The sequence below is a fragment of the Cherax quadricarinatus genome, chromosome 9, assembly GCF_038502225.1.
Source record: "Cherax quadricarinatus isolate ZL_2023a chromosome 9, ASM3850222v1, whole genome shotgun sequence".
In the NCBI taxonomy this organism is placed as follows: Eukaryota; Metazoa; Arthropoda; class Malacostraca; order Decapoda; family Parastacidae; genus Cherax; species Cherax quadricarinatus.
Window position 1 is genome coordinate 22,760,317 of NC_091300.1, and position 15,571 is coordinate 22,775,887.

Genomic DNA, 15,571 nt, shown 5'->3' on the forward strand with positions numbered 1-15,571 from the left:
TGTTTCCACTTGGGCCACCACACATGGGTTTAAATTTTCAAGTACCAAAACTCACCAAATTACTTTCACTAGACGCTCTGTTATCTCCGATCATCCTTTGTATCTCTATGGCTCCCGTATCCCCGAACGTGATACAGTCAGGTTTCTAGGCCTTCTCTTTGACCGTCGGTTAACCTGGAAACCTCACATTACCTCTCTGAAGGCAACTTGTCACAGCCGGCTAAACCTTCTTAAAACCCTTGCTCATCTTTCCTGGGGAGCTGATCGTCGAACTCTGCTTCGCCTACATTCAGCCCTCGTTTTATCGAAACTCGATTATGGTGACCAGATTTATTCCGCGGCCTCTCCTGCTACTCTCTCTAGCCTTAACTCTATCCATCACCAAGGCTTACGTTTGTGCCTTGGTGCTTTTCGCTCTTCCCCTGTTGAGAGCCTCTATACAGAAGCAAATGTTCCATCCTTGTCTGATCGCCGTGATGCCCATTGCCTTCGTTACTATGTACGCTCTCACGATCTACACAATCCTTCCATTTATAGAATGGTCACCGATATTAGTAGACATTCTTTATTCGTTCGCCGCCCCTGTTTGCTCCGTCCCTTTTCTCTTCGCCTACATTCACTCTTGTCTTCCCTTCAGTTACCACCTTTATATGTTCATGTAGCATCTCACTTTTCCCTGCCCCCCTGGGAAGTTCCAGCTGTTCGGGTCTGTTCTTTCTCACTCCCTTGCTCGAAAGCTCAACTGCCTACGGTGGCTTCCCGCTCTCTTTTTCTTGATCACTTCCACTCCCATTCTCATGCCACCGCTGTGTACACAGATGGCTCTAAGTCTTCAGACGGCGTCGGATTCGCAGCAGTGTTTCCGGACAGCGTCGTACGAGGGCATTTACTATCTTCAGCTAGCATTTTTACTGCTGAACTGTATGCCATTCTTGCAGCACTTATTCGTATTGCATCTATGCCTGTGTCATCATTTGTAGTAGTCTCAGACTCCCTTAGTGCTCTACAGGCTATACGAAAATTTGATACATCTCATCCCCTAGTTCTCCGTATCCAACTTTGGCTACGCCGTATCTCTACCAAACATAAAGATATTGTTTTTTGTTGGGTCCCTGGTCATGTCGACGTACAGGGCAATGAACAGGCAGACACTGCTGCGCAGTCAGCAGTATATGACCTACCAATTTCCTATCGAGGTGTTCCATTTCTGGACTATTTTGCTGCAATAGCTACCCACCTTCGCACCCGTTGGCAACAACGTTGGTCAACTCTGCTCGGTAACAAACTTCATTCTATTAAACCGAGCATAGGTTACTGGCCGTCTTCTTGTCATCAGTGCCGAAGTTGGGAGACCACTCTCTCCCGCCTTCGCATTGGCCACACTCGTCTTACTCATGGGTATCTCATGGAGAGGCACCCTGTTCCTCTCTGTGAGCAGTGTCAAGTTCCAGTATCGATTAGCCACATTCTGTTAGACTGCCCTCTCTATCAACGAGCACGCAGAATTTACCTCCAACGTCGTCTTCGTTCTACTACTCTCTCTTTACCTTCCCTTCTTGCTGATGGACCCTCCTTTAATCCTGACTCTCTCATTGACTTCTTGACAACGACCGATTTACTCCACAAACTCTGATGATACTTTTCGCACTCCCCTCAGCCCTTTCTGGTTCAGTCTCTTGCTGCCCTTTACCCTTTCACCATCCACTGCCCCGCTGTTATCCGTAACCTGTTGCTCATCCATCTCCCTTTTGCCACCTGATGCCCTCACTTCCTTCCTGCCCTGCAGCGCTGTATAGTCCTTGTGGCTTAGCGCTTCTTTTTGATTATAATAATAATATAGCTTTAACCCAACCTAAGCCATCATAACTCAAATAAGCTTAGCCAAGCTTCAATTATCATGGGGGATCGCTAAACCTGTAGGGATTATACAGAGCCTGGGGAGGGGGATGGAAAGTATTCAGACTTAATTCAAAGAATTGGAGCACAAATCAAATTCCCTAGATCAAGAGCCCCTCACCAGTATCAAGGAACCTGCCTTGAGGGGAGACGAGCTTAAACACGATTCGATGAAAAATAAACGATTACAATGTGGTGCTGTGTAAAACGTCAAAAACTGACGCTTTAAAATGAGATTGTTGCCCTGGGGAAGGGGACCTATAGGTCACTGATTGTTGCCCTGGGGAAGGGGACCTATAGGTCACTGATTGTTGCCCTGGGGAAGGGGACCTATAGGTCACTATCCATACACACGGGTATACATAGTATAGTCAGATATGCACAGACATATTTTGCATAATACGTTGTTAGTGAATAAATTAATATAGCAAGTATATTAAAATATACATAGGTATACAGTAGGTATGCCCACGTATACACACAAGCGTTGGTATGGAGAAGCTGGCGTTGGTATGGAGAAGCTGGCGTTGGTATGGAGAAGCTGGCGTTGGTATGGAGAGGCTGGCGTTGGTATGGAGAAGCTGGCGTTGGTATGGAGAAGCTGGCGTTGGTATGGAGAAGCTGGCGTTGGTATGGAGAAGCTGGCGTTGGTATGGAGAAGCTGGCGTTGGTATGGAGAAGCTGGCGTTGGTATGGAGAAGCTGGCGTTGGTATGGAGAAGCTGGCGTTGGTATGGAGAAGTTGGCGTTGGTATGGAGAAGCTGGCGTTGGTATGGAGAAGCTGGCGTTGGTATGGAGAAGCTGGCGTTGGTATGGAGAAGCTGGCGTTGGTATGGAGAAGCTGGCGTTGGTATGGAGAAGCTGGCGTTGGTATGGAGAGACTGGCGTTGATATGGAGAAGCTGGAATTGGTATGGAGAGGCTGGCGTTGATATGGAGAAGCTGGCATTGGTATGGAGAGGCTGGCGTTGGTATGGAGAAGCTGGCGTTGGTATGGAGAGGCTGGCGTTGGTATGGAGAAGCTGGCGTTGGTATGGAGAGGCTGGCTTTGGTATGGAGAAGCTGGCGTTGGTATGGAGAAGCTGGCGTTGGTATGGAGAAGCTGGCGTTGGTATGGAGAGGCTGGCTTTGGTATGGAGAAGCTGGCGTTGGTATGGAGAAGCTGGCGTTGGTATGGAGAAGCTGGCGTTGGTATGGAGAAGCTGGCGTTGGTATGGAGAAGCTGGCGTTGGTATGGAGAAGCTGGCGTTGGTATGGAGAAGCTGGCGTTGGTATGGAGAGGCTGGCGTTGGTATGGAGAAGCTGGCGTTGGTATGGAGAAGCTGGCGTTGGTATGGAGAGGCTGGCGTTGGTATGGAGAGGCTGGCGTTGGTATGGAGAAGCTGGCGTTGGTATGGAGAAGCTGGCGTTGGTATGGAGAGGCTGGCGTTGGTATGGAGAGGCTGGCGTTGGTATGGAGAGGCTGGCGTTGGTATGGAGAGGCTGGCGTTGGTATGGAGAGGCTGGCGTTGGTATGGAGAGGCTGGCGTTGGTATGGAGAAGCTGGCGTTGGTATGGAGAGGCTGGCGTTGGTATGGAGAGGCTGGCGTTGGTATGGAGAGGCTGGCGTTGGTATGGAGAAGCTGGCGTTGGTATGGAGAAGCTGGCGTTGGTATGGAGAGGCTGGCGTTGGTATGGAGAGGCTGGCGTTGGTATGGAAAGGCTGGCGTTGGTATGGAGAGGCTGGCGTTGGTATGGAAAGGCTGGCGTTGGTATGGAGAGGCTGGCTTTCGACTGGAGAAGCTGCTGCTTATGCCAAATTGGTGACGCTGGTGTGATGGTGGTGGTGGTGGCGGTGGTGGTGGTGGTGGTGGTGGTGGTGGTGGTGGTGGTGGTGTTCTGTCGATAATAACAGTTCTTTTCGTTTTTACTACTTGCCAAAATTGGATATATCAACATTATGCTACTACTCAGGTGTACATGAAGTTGTCGGGGCGAAAATAAGCTTTCATCACATTATATTCCTTCACAAAGGATAAGTGTAAGCACCCTATTATCCTGGTATAAACCTTGGTAATTGATTGAGAGTGGGAGTGCCAGCTTAACACGTTTTTGCTCAGGTGTTATCCTGGTATTTTCCATCACAGGATAACTGAAGTGTAGAGTGATGGCTTGTATCAGCCTGAACTGGAACACTTCAGTAGGGCAGTGATGATAATATCGTCAGGCAGTTTTGACAACTTCAAAGATTTCATTCCAGCAGAACTGGAGTTACTATCACTTGGGAATTGCCAATCTCTCAAGATGGTTGTGACAGTGGAGGCAGGAGGGTAGTGTCACGTGACTTGTCTGTGTGATGTAATGGTCGAGAAAACTTTCACCTGCTGATGATGATTGCTCGTTATGGTGCAGGTGTGTGTGTGTGTGTGTGTGTGTGTGTGTGTGTGTGTGTGTGTTGCAGGGGTCTAGTCACAACTCCTGTGTGTGTGTGTGTGTGTGTGTGTGTGTGTGTGTGTGTGTGTGTGTGTGTGTTTACTCCCCTCTTTGTGGTTGCAGGGATCGAGTCACAGCTCCTGGTCCTGCTTCTTGAAGCCGGATTTACTCTTCCCAAGCCTTGCGGGCACCTGTCATGACTAGTCTTCAAGCTATGTATGGAACCTGTTTCCACCACTTCTTTGTTGAGGTTATTCCACCTCCTGACCACACTGTGACGTGTGTGTGTGTGTGTGTGTGTGTGTGTGTGTGTATGGTCATACACATTATCTAGTATATTAAACTTAAATATTGACAACAACATCTGTATGCACACATGCACATGTATAGCCATCTGTGTACGTTTGTGTACACATATATCATTTTAAATTGGTCAGCTGTCCATAACAGCTGCCACTGACATTCTCCTTTGGAAGTGTCATGCTTGAAGTGAAGTGTGGGGAGGTGGGTGGATGGGGAAGCTCCTTGGGGTGGTCGTGGGAGGCGTGGGGAGATGGGTGGATGGGAAGAGACTGTGAGGAATGGGTGGACAGGGAGGACTTGTGGGAAAGGGAACACACACTGGACAGAAGCTATGAAGGAATACAAAGAAGAGGTAAATTAGAGAGAAAACTGTTACTGGGCAGTTATGACAGTGGTGGCGCTGGACAGTTATAGCTGAATGGTGGCACTGAGCAGTTATTACGACTGAATGGTGGCAATGGGCAGTTATTATGATTGAATGGTGGCACTGGGCAGTTATTACGACTGAATGGTGGCACTGGGTAGTTATTACGACTGAATGGTGGTACTGGGCAGTTATTACGACTGAATGGTGGCACTGGGTAGTTATTACGACTGAATGGTGGTACTGGGCAGTTATTACGACTGAATGGTGGCACTGGGTAGTTATTACGACTGAATGGTGGTACTGGGCAGTTATTACGACTGAATGGTGGTACTGGGCAGTTATGACTGATGGCACTGGGCAGTTATTATGAGTGGTAGCACTGGGCAGTTAATATGACTGAAAACTGGCACTGGGCATTTATTATGACTAAATTCTGGCACTGGGCAGTTATTATGACTGAATACTGGCACTGGGGAGTTACGGAGACAAGACCTGACGCCACGGTGGATGCCACAAGACCAGTGCTTCCCATCTCATACTAAAGATCATGTAGAGACGGACAGAGCTGTGCTTGCTGTGGGGTCAGGAAACAAAACTGGCGGGAGAATGGCCGACGATAATTAAATATGATAGTGTGGAAGTTAAGAAAGTGGTGTTGAAGCAAGAGATGGGAGAGGTGCAGAAATTATTTACTGAGACTAGAGAGACTTTAATATCGTCACAAATAAAGTATTCGTTTTTATTAATGAGCTTAATGAGCAAAAAGAAGAGAAAGTCAAAGAAAGAGCCAGACTAACTCCCCCCCCCTTCCTTACAAGATAAACCATCTGCATTATTACTGATGCTGACAGAACTGAATACTAACATAACCTTAACCCCCCCCCCCTCACAACCACAACTTGTAGACATACAATCCACATCCTCCCTTTACCAAACAAACTCCTTCACCACAACTGCTCCATAATATTCAAATTCACCCCACTTAATAGACACTAAAGTTCTTTCCTCGAATCCTACTTCACCCAAATATTCAACCGCACCCCCAACCCCCCTACGCTCCTAAGAAAACATTCCCAATGGCCACTCACCCCTTGAACAACTCTCCCGTAGTCAGACATAAGATGACAAGGCAGGAACAGACATCATATCTGTCCACACAAACGTAGCAAATAATATAAAATTTTAGATTTGAAAAAATCGCAGTTCTTATCTTAATTACAGAAACTAACGAGTGAGAATATTTTCCCCGGACTTACTATGTAAATAGTGAGTACAACACTTTTTTGTGAGTATAATTATAATGTTAATATCAGTAGTAATATTGATAACATTAACGTTCAAAATAATTTCAATAACAGTAGCAATAATAATTAATAATGTATGAGGAGAAAAGAGAGTAAGAACACTCCTGCCCAAAACTGGATGAAAATCGAAAAATAGTCCTTCCAGACATCGTGTATTTTTGGAATACAATCGTATTAATTATTAGAGTCCCAGTGTCTGTGTGGCTGTCGTTTACATCCGGCTATCACCTCACACCAGCGCTGAATGACGCTAGTGGTTTAGCGCTTAAGTTTTGATTATAATCATATCACCTGACACAAGAAACAACATGTCTTCGACACAAACACTGCAGCAAGGATAAACATGAATATTGCAGAACCCAAGACTAAGCTAGTAAGAGACTTCAACCGCGGGGATATAAAATAAACGACACCTAGAGATATAGTGAATTTCTTTACTAACATGGGCGAAACGTTGTCATTAGAAAAGTATCGTCTGCATCTGTGTGTCCTTTACTCCACATTGTCGGCATTCACATACCATTCCAGTTCCCTGGGGATATAGACAGGGAAAATATATCTACATAAAGGCCCAAATACATAGAGGAGAAGTAATCTGTTTGCCTCGATAATACAGAACTTGTTAAGGGTAGCACACTAAAGAACCAGAAAGAGTGAGGACGACGAAGAGGTGAGGCTAGACCTCGCTTTCACCTCCAGTAGATCAGTATAGAGAATTCAAGTTTTCTAGGAGCTAGTAATAGCTGTAATTTAGAAGTTCTGCTGCCCATGTGAAAGTGAAACCAAAGAGAAGTACGTAGTTGTGAGCAGCATGATTGACCAGTGTAAACCCATGCTGATCTGGGTTGTACACCAACCACTTATTGTACCTTTTGATTATTTGATCGGTTTTTGGTCGTTTTTTACCTCTTCATCTCGTAAAAATATCAGTGTCCACATCAAAATACACGAGGGTATGTTTTTACACTTCTTCTGATAAGCAATATTGGGATGTTTAGCTATTAGAGTCATACAGCGCATGGGGAATGGGAGACAGGTTCGATTTAAAGGGAGAATTGGTTCATTTCCCTGGATCAAGAGCTTCTCGCCAGGGGCTGGTCAGCCAGCGGTTATCACTGAGCGGGTCTTCTGACAGACCCGCGTCAGTAGTTATATTCCTGTTTTCTGATGAACAAAACATCCCACCACCATATTAAAGCTACTTATGGTGTGATATGTTAGTTTTTAAGGGGGTTGGTTGTCTGCCGTGTAATGGTGCCATGACGCGGGTCATGGCACCATTACACGGGTGGGTGTGAACCATTTGGTTCACACCCACCTCACATGTCTTCACAGACACAAAACATCAACAATATTGTGGTAAAAGTTCACAGTGTGTAGTGTTTACTCTGACTGTGTTAGGCTGAGTGTTGACGTATATCATTTTATAACTTTTTTAGGTAAAAGGGCACAAGTGAAACTGATGTGTTATTTTTACTGTGGCAACGTTTCGCTCTCCAGGAGCTTTGTCAAGCTCCTGGAGAGCGAAACGTTGCCACAATAAAATGTCACATTAGTTGCACTTGTGTCCTTTTACCCAACATATTGTCGGTAATGTGACCAATATTATTACAATTTATGACTTAATAAAGTTAAAAATTACATTGAATTAATTGAACAAAAACGGCAGAAGCATTGCAAGTGTTATTATAAGATGATTTCTGACCTATGTAACTGGGGAAAAAATTGTGGGAAAGCGGAATGTGAATAATGGACCGTTGAATTGTTATTATTAACTTGTAATGAATTTCTGTAACATGGAAGCACATTAGTCACGATTACAGCAAGATGGTGATAATAAATTGTTAATAAGCAGCAAGCCAATAAATGATATCGGTAAATTGATACTGATGTCGGTAACTGCTTGTTTCAGCCATGGTTGGGTGCTTTTGAAATTATACAAATTCAATAAGTGGGTTTTTAGGACGTATGCGTTGGTGAGAGAGACCGGAATTAAAAAATAAAAAAAATCCTTGACAGCATCGCAGGTGCTGTGATCTTGCTGCCGCAACACCGAAACTTCAACCGTGACAACGAGAGTATTTTTTTCCTCTTATTTACCATATGTTTTCTGCAGTATGGCCTCGCGCATCCGTGCTTCTTTTTTTTTCTTTGAAGCTTTTGTTCCGTTCAAGAAGGTGCTTTGATGTTGGTGAGGGACTCGTGATACAGTGAAATGGAGCTGCCCTCCCCTTCCTAGGATCAAATTTATAATATAATATCTTTATTTACTACAAGTACATGTACATGGTATACAGTCCTAGCTGACATCAATGACATACTACTATATAGAAAGCCCTTTGTTATGTAGAACATTTTGGGCAAATTAGGTCATTTTGTCCCAGGATGCGACCCACACCAGTCGACAAACACCCAGGTACCCATTTTACTGATGGGGAACATAGACAACCGGTGTAAAGAAACACGCCCAGTGTTTCTACCCTCACTGGGAATCGAACCCAGACATCGCCCTGTGAAGCGAGAACTATAGCCACCAGGCCACGGGGCACCGTAGCCTGGTCCCATTCCCCAGACACTGTATGACCCTTGTGGGCTTAGCGCTTCTATGCTAATTTAATAATTTTAAATCTCATGTTGGCGTGTGGTGGGTATGGTGGTGTGTACTGGGAATATAAAGGGAAGACATAATGATAGGAATTGAGGGTGCAATTGTAGGTCCAGTGTTTACAGTCTTCAATGGTGAATAACGATGTGATGAGTGAGAGGGAGAGGCTGGTGGTAGTCTTCTAGAGAGGTCACCCTGGCAGGCCACAGTCTTACCGGTTACGGATGCTGGAGATTTCTCTGTTAGCCTTACTGGGCAGGTCAAGCCACCTAGAGCTTGACCCTCGCTAACCCCTGCCTGACCCTCCCCAGCCAGCGTGGCCAGCTGTGTGTGTGTGTGTGTGTGCCATCTGTCGCACTTTATATGCAACTGTGTGAATTACCATGGTGTGTAGTTTTTTGTTCCCAGGTCTCCAGGCCAAGTCTGGGGATCTGGTTGTTTACTGATAATTTAATGTAATGTAATGTACGGCACCCCAGTCCTGCCTCCTTGTCTTGGATCAGTCAACATATAGTAGATTGATCCAAGGCGTACTGCAAATTCAACTCCCTCTTCCTCTTTTCTTTGCTTTTATATGCAAAACAACCACTGGGAAGTTGAATGACAGCTCTAGGCCTTTCGTGTTGCAATCAACACATCAAGAGCTTGCAGTGTTGCAGAAAAAGGAGGAATTCCAAGCAAATACGTTCATAGGAAGCGCCTTTGCTCGAGCAAAGACTCATCCTGTGTGATAGAGTACGACAGGGAAAACATCAAATTATTATTCCCACTCTGTAACTGTCATAGAATAAGGTAGCATATTACTGTTACATCAAATTTCGCTAAATAATAGAAATACTTAACTTCGAGATCATGTCAATACCTACTTTCTCAAGGCCCTCTTTAAGACGCAGACAAACATCTCTCTGGTAAAATTCGATCTCAGTGGGATGTGGATGAGTTGATTACTTCAGAAAAGTCTTCAGTGGGATTGGAGGATGGCAGAATGACTTCTTTAAAGGCTCCTCAGCGTGGAGATGCGGATGAGTCGACTCCTTCAAAGTCATAAGAATCGTCTTAAGGAAACAGTATCAGCTACTTGGTGGACAAGATGAAGAGGAGGAGAAGAGCATGAGGCGCCCTCAGCTTCCAAGTGTGGCTGACACACACACACACACACACACACACACACACACACACACACACACACACACACACACACACACACACACACACACACACACACAGCTCTGAGTATTATGTCGTGTCTAGATCACAGCAGCCATCTTGACCAAATCGAGATTACTAATGCCAGATGCTGGAATTTATGATCCTGGTCCATTTATCTCGGGAGTCTCTAACTAGCACAACGGCGGGAAGCTTCCATTATAAATATTTACATCTGGTGTCCTCACTAGCACAACAGCGAAAAGCTTCTATTATATGGTGTCCCGTAGCTCGATTGCTAGCGCACTCGGCTCACACACTGAGTTCCGGGGATCGATCCCCGATGCGGATGGAAACATTAAGACTTGTTTCCACAAGACACCTGCTGTTTCTGTTCACCTATCAGTAAAATAGGTACCTGGGTGTTAGTCGACTGGCGAGGGTCGCATCCTGGGGACAAAAGTGACCTAATTTGTCCTAAATGCTCAGCATAACAAGCGGCTTTCTGTATGGTAGTATGTCACTGATGTCAGGTAGGACTGTATACCTTGCACTTGTACTTTTTTTTATGCAGGATTCGTAGAAATAAAAATATAAACATTTATCTCTGGGGTCCCTCACTAGCACAACGGCGGAAAGCTTCCATTATTTATTTCATCTTGTGTATCCTTTAAAAAATGTGAACTATCCTCCCCTTCCTCGGATCAGATATGATTGCTTCTTATTCTCCAGGACTTATATAAATAAACATAACGTAATAAAAGTAGCTTGGGAGTTGCTCATGAACCATAATACCAGATGCCAGCAAATATTAGAATCTGCTGCTCTAGAAAAGACGCTGGACCGCATCTTCACTAACAACGATGATCTGATACGTAATATAACTGTATCAAAGACTATGCACTCAGATCACAACATAATAGAGGTACAGACATGTATGCACAGGGCTCCTGACCAGCAAAATGTGATCAGTCATGAGGGTGTCTTCTCAAAATTCAACTTTTAATAAAAAAAAAAATGCGCTGTATAGCCCTTGTGGCTTAGCGCTTCTTTTTGGATAATAATAATAATAATAATAATAATAATAATAATAATAATAATAATAAAATATACAATGGCAACAAGTCAACCACGTCCTTAATGAAACAAGCTGCGAAGATATCAATATCAACATGGATCCGAACCTTTGTCTAGAAAAAATTAACTTTGTGGCTCTTGAAGTTTGCTCAAGGCACATTCCATTAAGAAAAAGAAAGAGAAGATGTAAACTAGAAAGAGATGCTCCCTATACAGGCGAAGACGAAGAACCACAGAGCTGCTGAGATGGGCCAGTATGTCTGAAATACGAACGTAGGCACTGGTCAGAGAAATAGCAAATATCGAACTTAAGCTGAAGGAATATTACAGGAGACAAGAATCTAAGGAAGAACTAAAAGCCATAAAGGAAACTGGAAAAGCAAAAACAAAATACTTCTTCTCTTATGTCAGATCTAAGGGTGAAACAACATCCAATATTGGGTCCCTGCTTAGGCGGGACGGAACCTACACATATGACAGCAAAGACATGAGCGAAATACTAAAGTCCCAGTACAACTCTGTGTTCATCGAGCCGTTACCCAGACTAAAGGTCGACAATCTAAATGAATTTATGAACGATACTCAAAATTTGGTAATCTCAAAAATCTCTGATATTATCCTAACACCACAAGACTCTGAAAAGGCGATAAATGACATGCCCATGCACTCTGCCCTAGACCCAGACTCCTGGAACTGTGTTCATCAAGAACTGCAAGAAACCCCTGTCACGTGCCTTCAGTATTCTGTGGAGAGGGAGCATGAACACAGGTGTCATCCCACACTCACTAATAACAACAGACATAGCCCCACCCTACAAAGGTAACAGTAAAGCAATTACAAAGAACTACAGACCGATAGCACTAACATCCCATATCATAAAAATCTTTGAAAGAATTCTAAGAAGCAAGATCGTCAACCACCTCGATACCCATCAGTTACACAACCCAGGGGAACACGGGTTTAGAGCAGGTCGCTCCTGCCTGGCCCAGCTACTGGACCACTATGACAAGGTCCTGGATGATATAGATGATAAACAAAATGCAGATGTAGTATACACAGACTTTGCAAAAGCTTTCGATAAGTGCGACCATGGTGTAATAGCGCACAAAATGCGTGATAAAAGAATAACAAATAGAACACAAAGAGATAGTAAACAGTAAAGTCTGAGGCAGCTACGGTGAGAAGCTCTGTTCCACAAGGCACAGTACTCGCTCCCATCCTATTCCTCATCCTTAGCGGATGACACCCGAATTGTCATGACAGTGACCTCCATCGAAGACACTGCGAGACACCAAGCAGACATCAGCTAAATATTCAAAATATGAAGTTCAATGAAGAGAAATTTCATCTACTCAGATATGGAAAACTTAAGGAAATTAAAACTGTATCAGGGTTATTCAACAAATTCTAACCATATAATAGAGCAAAAAAATAATGCGAAGGACCTGGGAGTGATAATGTCAGAGGATCTCACCTTCAAAGACGACAACAATGTATCTACCTCATCTGATAGAAAAAATGATAGGATAGATAGTGAAATTCAAAACTAGGGATGCAAAGCCCATGATGATTCTCTTCAAATCGCTTGTTCTCTCTATGCTGGAATACTGCTGTACACTAACTGCCTCCTTCAAGGCTGGCGACATTGCTGACATGGAGAATGTACAAAGAACTTTCTTTGCACACATAAGTACGATAAAGAACCTAAAATACTGGGAACGACTGAGGTCCCTTGATTTGTATTCCCTGGAACGCAGGCGAGAGAGATACATGACAATATACACTTGGAAAATCCTAGAGGAATTAGTATCAAACTTGCAAACGAAAATCACTCCCTATGAAAGCAAAAGACTCGGCAGGAGATGCAACATTTCCCCAATGAAAAGCAGGGGCGCCACGAGTACACTGAGAGCACACAGTATAAGCATCAGGGGCCCAAGACTGTTCAACTGCCTCTCAGCATACATAGGCAGGATTACCAACAGACCCCTGGCTATCTTCAAGAAGGCACTGGACAGGCACCTAAAGTCAGTACCTGACCAGCCGGGTTGAGGTTCGTACGTCAGTTTGCGTGCTGCCAGGAATAACAGCTGGATGATCAGACCTTGATCCAACACGAGGCTTAGTTTCAGGCCGGGCCGCGGGGGCGTTGACCCCCGAAACCCTCTCCAGGTATGATCCACCAATTTTGCTAACTACTACGCTGTTAAATTTGGTAACACTGGTTTAATATTCAGTGCAGTAGTCAGTTAACTAGCTTGTGGTTCCGTAGTGCAGTAGTCAGTTAACTAACCTGTGGTTCAGTAGTGCAGTAGTCAGTTTACTAACTTGTGGTTCCGTAGTGCAGTAGTAAGTTAAGTAGCTTGTGGTTCCGTAGTGCAGTAGTCAGTTAAGTAGCTTGTGGTTCCGTAGTGCAGTAGTCAGTTAACTAACTTGTGGTTCCGTAGTGCAGTAGTAAGTTAACTATCTTGTGGTTAAGTAGTGCAGTAGTAAGTTAACTAACTTGTGGTTCCGTAGTGCAGTAATATGTTAACTAACTTGTGGTTCTGTAGTGCAGTAGTAAGTTAACTAACTTGTGGTTCCGTAGTGCAGTAGTCAGTTAACTGGCTTGTGGTTCTGTAGTGCAGTAGTCAGTTAACTAGCTTGTGGTTCTGTAGTGCAGTAGTCTGCTAGCTTGCAGTTCCGTAGTGCAGTAGTCAGTTAACTAGCTTGTGGTTCCGTACTGCAGTAATCAGTTAACTAACTTGTGGTGCCGTAGTGCAGTAGTCAGTTAACTAACTTGTGGTTCCGCAGTGCAATAGTCAGTTAACTAACTTGTGGTTCCGTAGTGCAGTAGTCAGTTAACTAGCTTGTGGTTCCGTACTGCAGTAATCAGTTAACTAACTTGTGGTTCCGTATTGCAGTAGTCAGTTAACTGGCTTGTGTTTCCGTAGTGCAGTAGTCAGTTAAGTAGCTTGTGGTTCCGTAGTGCAGTAGTCAGTTAACAAGCTTGTGGCTCCGTAGTGCAGTAGTCAGTTAACTAACTTGTGGTTCCGTAGTGCAATAGTCAGTTAACTAGCTTGTGGCTCCGTAGTGCAGTAGTCAGTTAACTAACTTGTTTTTCCGTAGTGCAGTAGTAAGTTAACTAACTTGTGGTTAAGTAGTGCAGTAGTAAGTTACCTAACTTGTGGTTCCGTAGTGCAGTAATAAGTTAACTAACTTGTGGTTCCGCAGTGCAGTAGTCAGTTAACTAACTTGTGGTTCCGTAGTGCAATAGTCAGTTAACTAGCTTGTGGTTCCGTAGTGCAGTAGTCAGTTAACTAACTTGTGGCTCCGTAGTGCAATAATCAGTTAAGTAGCTTGTGGTTCCGTAGTGCAATAGTCAGTTAACTAGCTTGTGGTTCCGTAGTGCAGTAATCAGTTAACTAACTTGTGGTTCTCTAGTGCAGTAGTCATTTAACTAGCTTGTGGTTCCGTAGTGCAGTAGTCAGTTAACTAACTTGTGGTTCCGTAGTGCAATAGTCAGTTAACTAACTTGTGGTTCCGTAGTGCAATAGTCAGTTAAGTAGCTTGTGGTTCCGTAGTGCAGTAGTCAGTTAACTAACTTGTGGTTCTGTAATGCAATAGTCAGTTAAGTAGCTTGTGGTTCCGTAGTGCAGTAGTCAGTTAAGTGGCTTGTGGTTCCGTAGTGCAGTAGTCAGTTAACTAACTTGTGGTTCCGTAGTGCAGTAGTCAGTTAAGTAGCTTGTGGTTCCGTAGTGCAGTAGTCAGTTAACTAGCTTGTGGTTTTGTAGTGCAGTAGTCAGCTAGCTTGCAGTTCCGTAGTGCAGTAGTCAGTTAACTAGCTTGTGGTTCCGTAGTGCAGTAATGAGTTAATTAACTTGTGGTTCCGTAGTGCAGTAGTCAGTTAACTAACTTGTGATTCCGTAGTGCAGTAGTCAGTTAATTAACTTGTGGTTCCGTAGTGCAGTAGTCAGTTAACTAACTTGTGGTTCCGTAGTGCAGTAGTCAGTTAATTAACTTGTGGTTCCGTAGTGCAGTAGTCAGTTAACTAACTTGTGGTTCTGTAGTGCAGTAGTCAGTTAATTAACTTGTGGTTCCGTAGTGCAGTAGTCAGTTAAGTAGCTTGTGGTTCCGTAGTGCAGTAGTCAGTTAACTAACTTGTGGTTCCGTAGTGCAGTAGTCAGTTAACTAACTTGTGGTTCCGTAGTGCAGTAGTCAGTTAACTAGCTTGTGGTTCCGTAATGCAGTAGTCAACTAGCTTCCAGTTCCGTAGTGCAGTAATCAGTTAACTAGCTTGTGGTTCCGTAGTGCAGTAGTCAGTTAACTAACTTGTGGTTCCGTAGTGCAGTAGACGGTTAACTAGCTTGTGGTTCCGTAGTGCAATAGTCAGTTAACTAGCTTGTGGTTCCGTAGTGCAGTAGTCAGTTAACTAGCTTGTGGTTCCGTAGTGCAGTGATCAGCTAGCTTGTGGCTCCGTAGT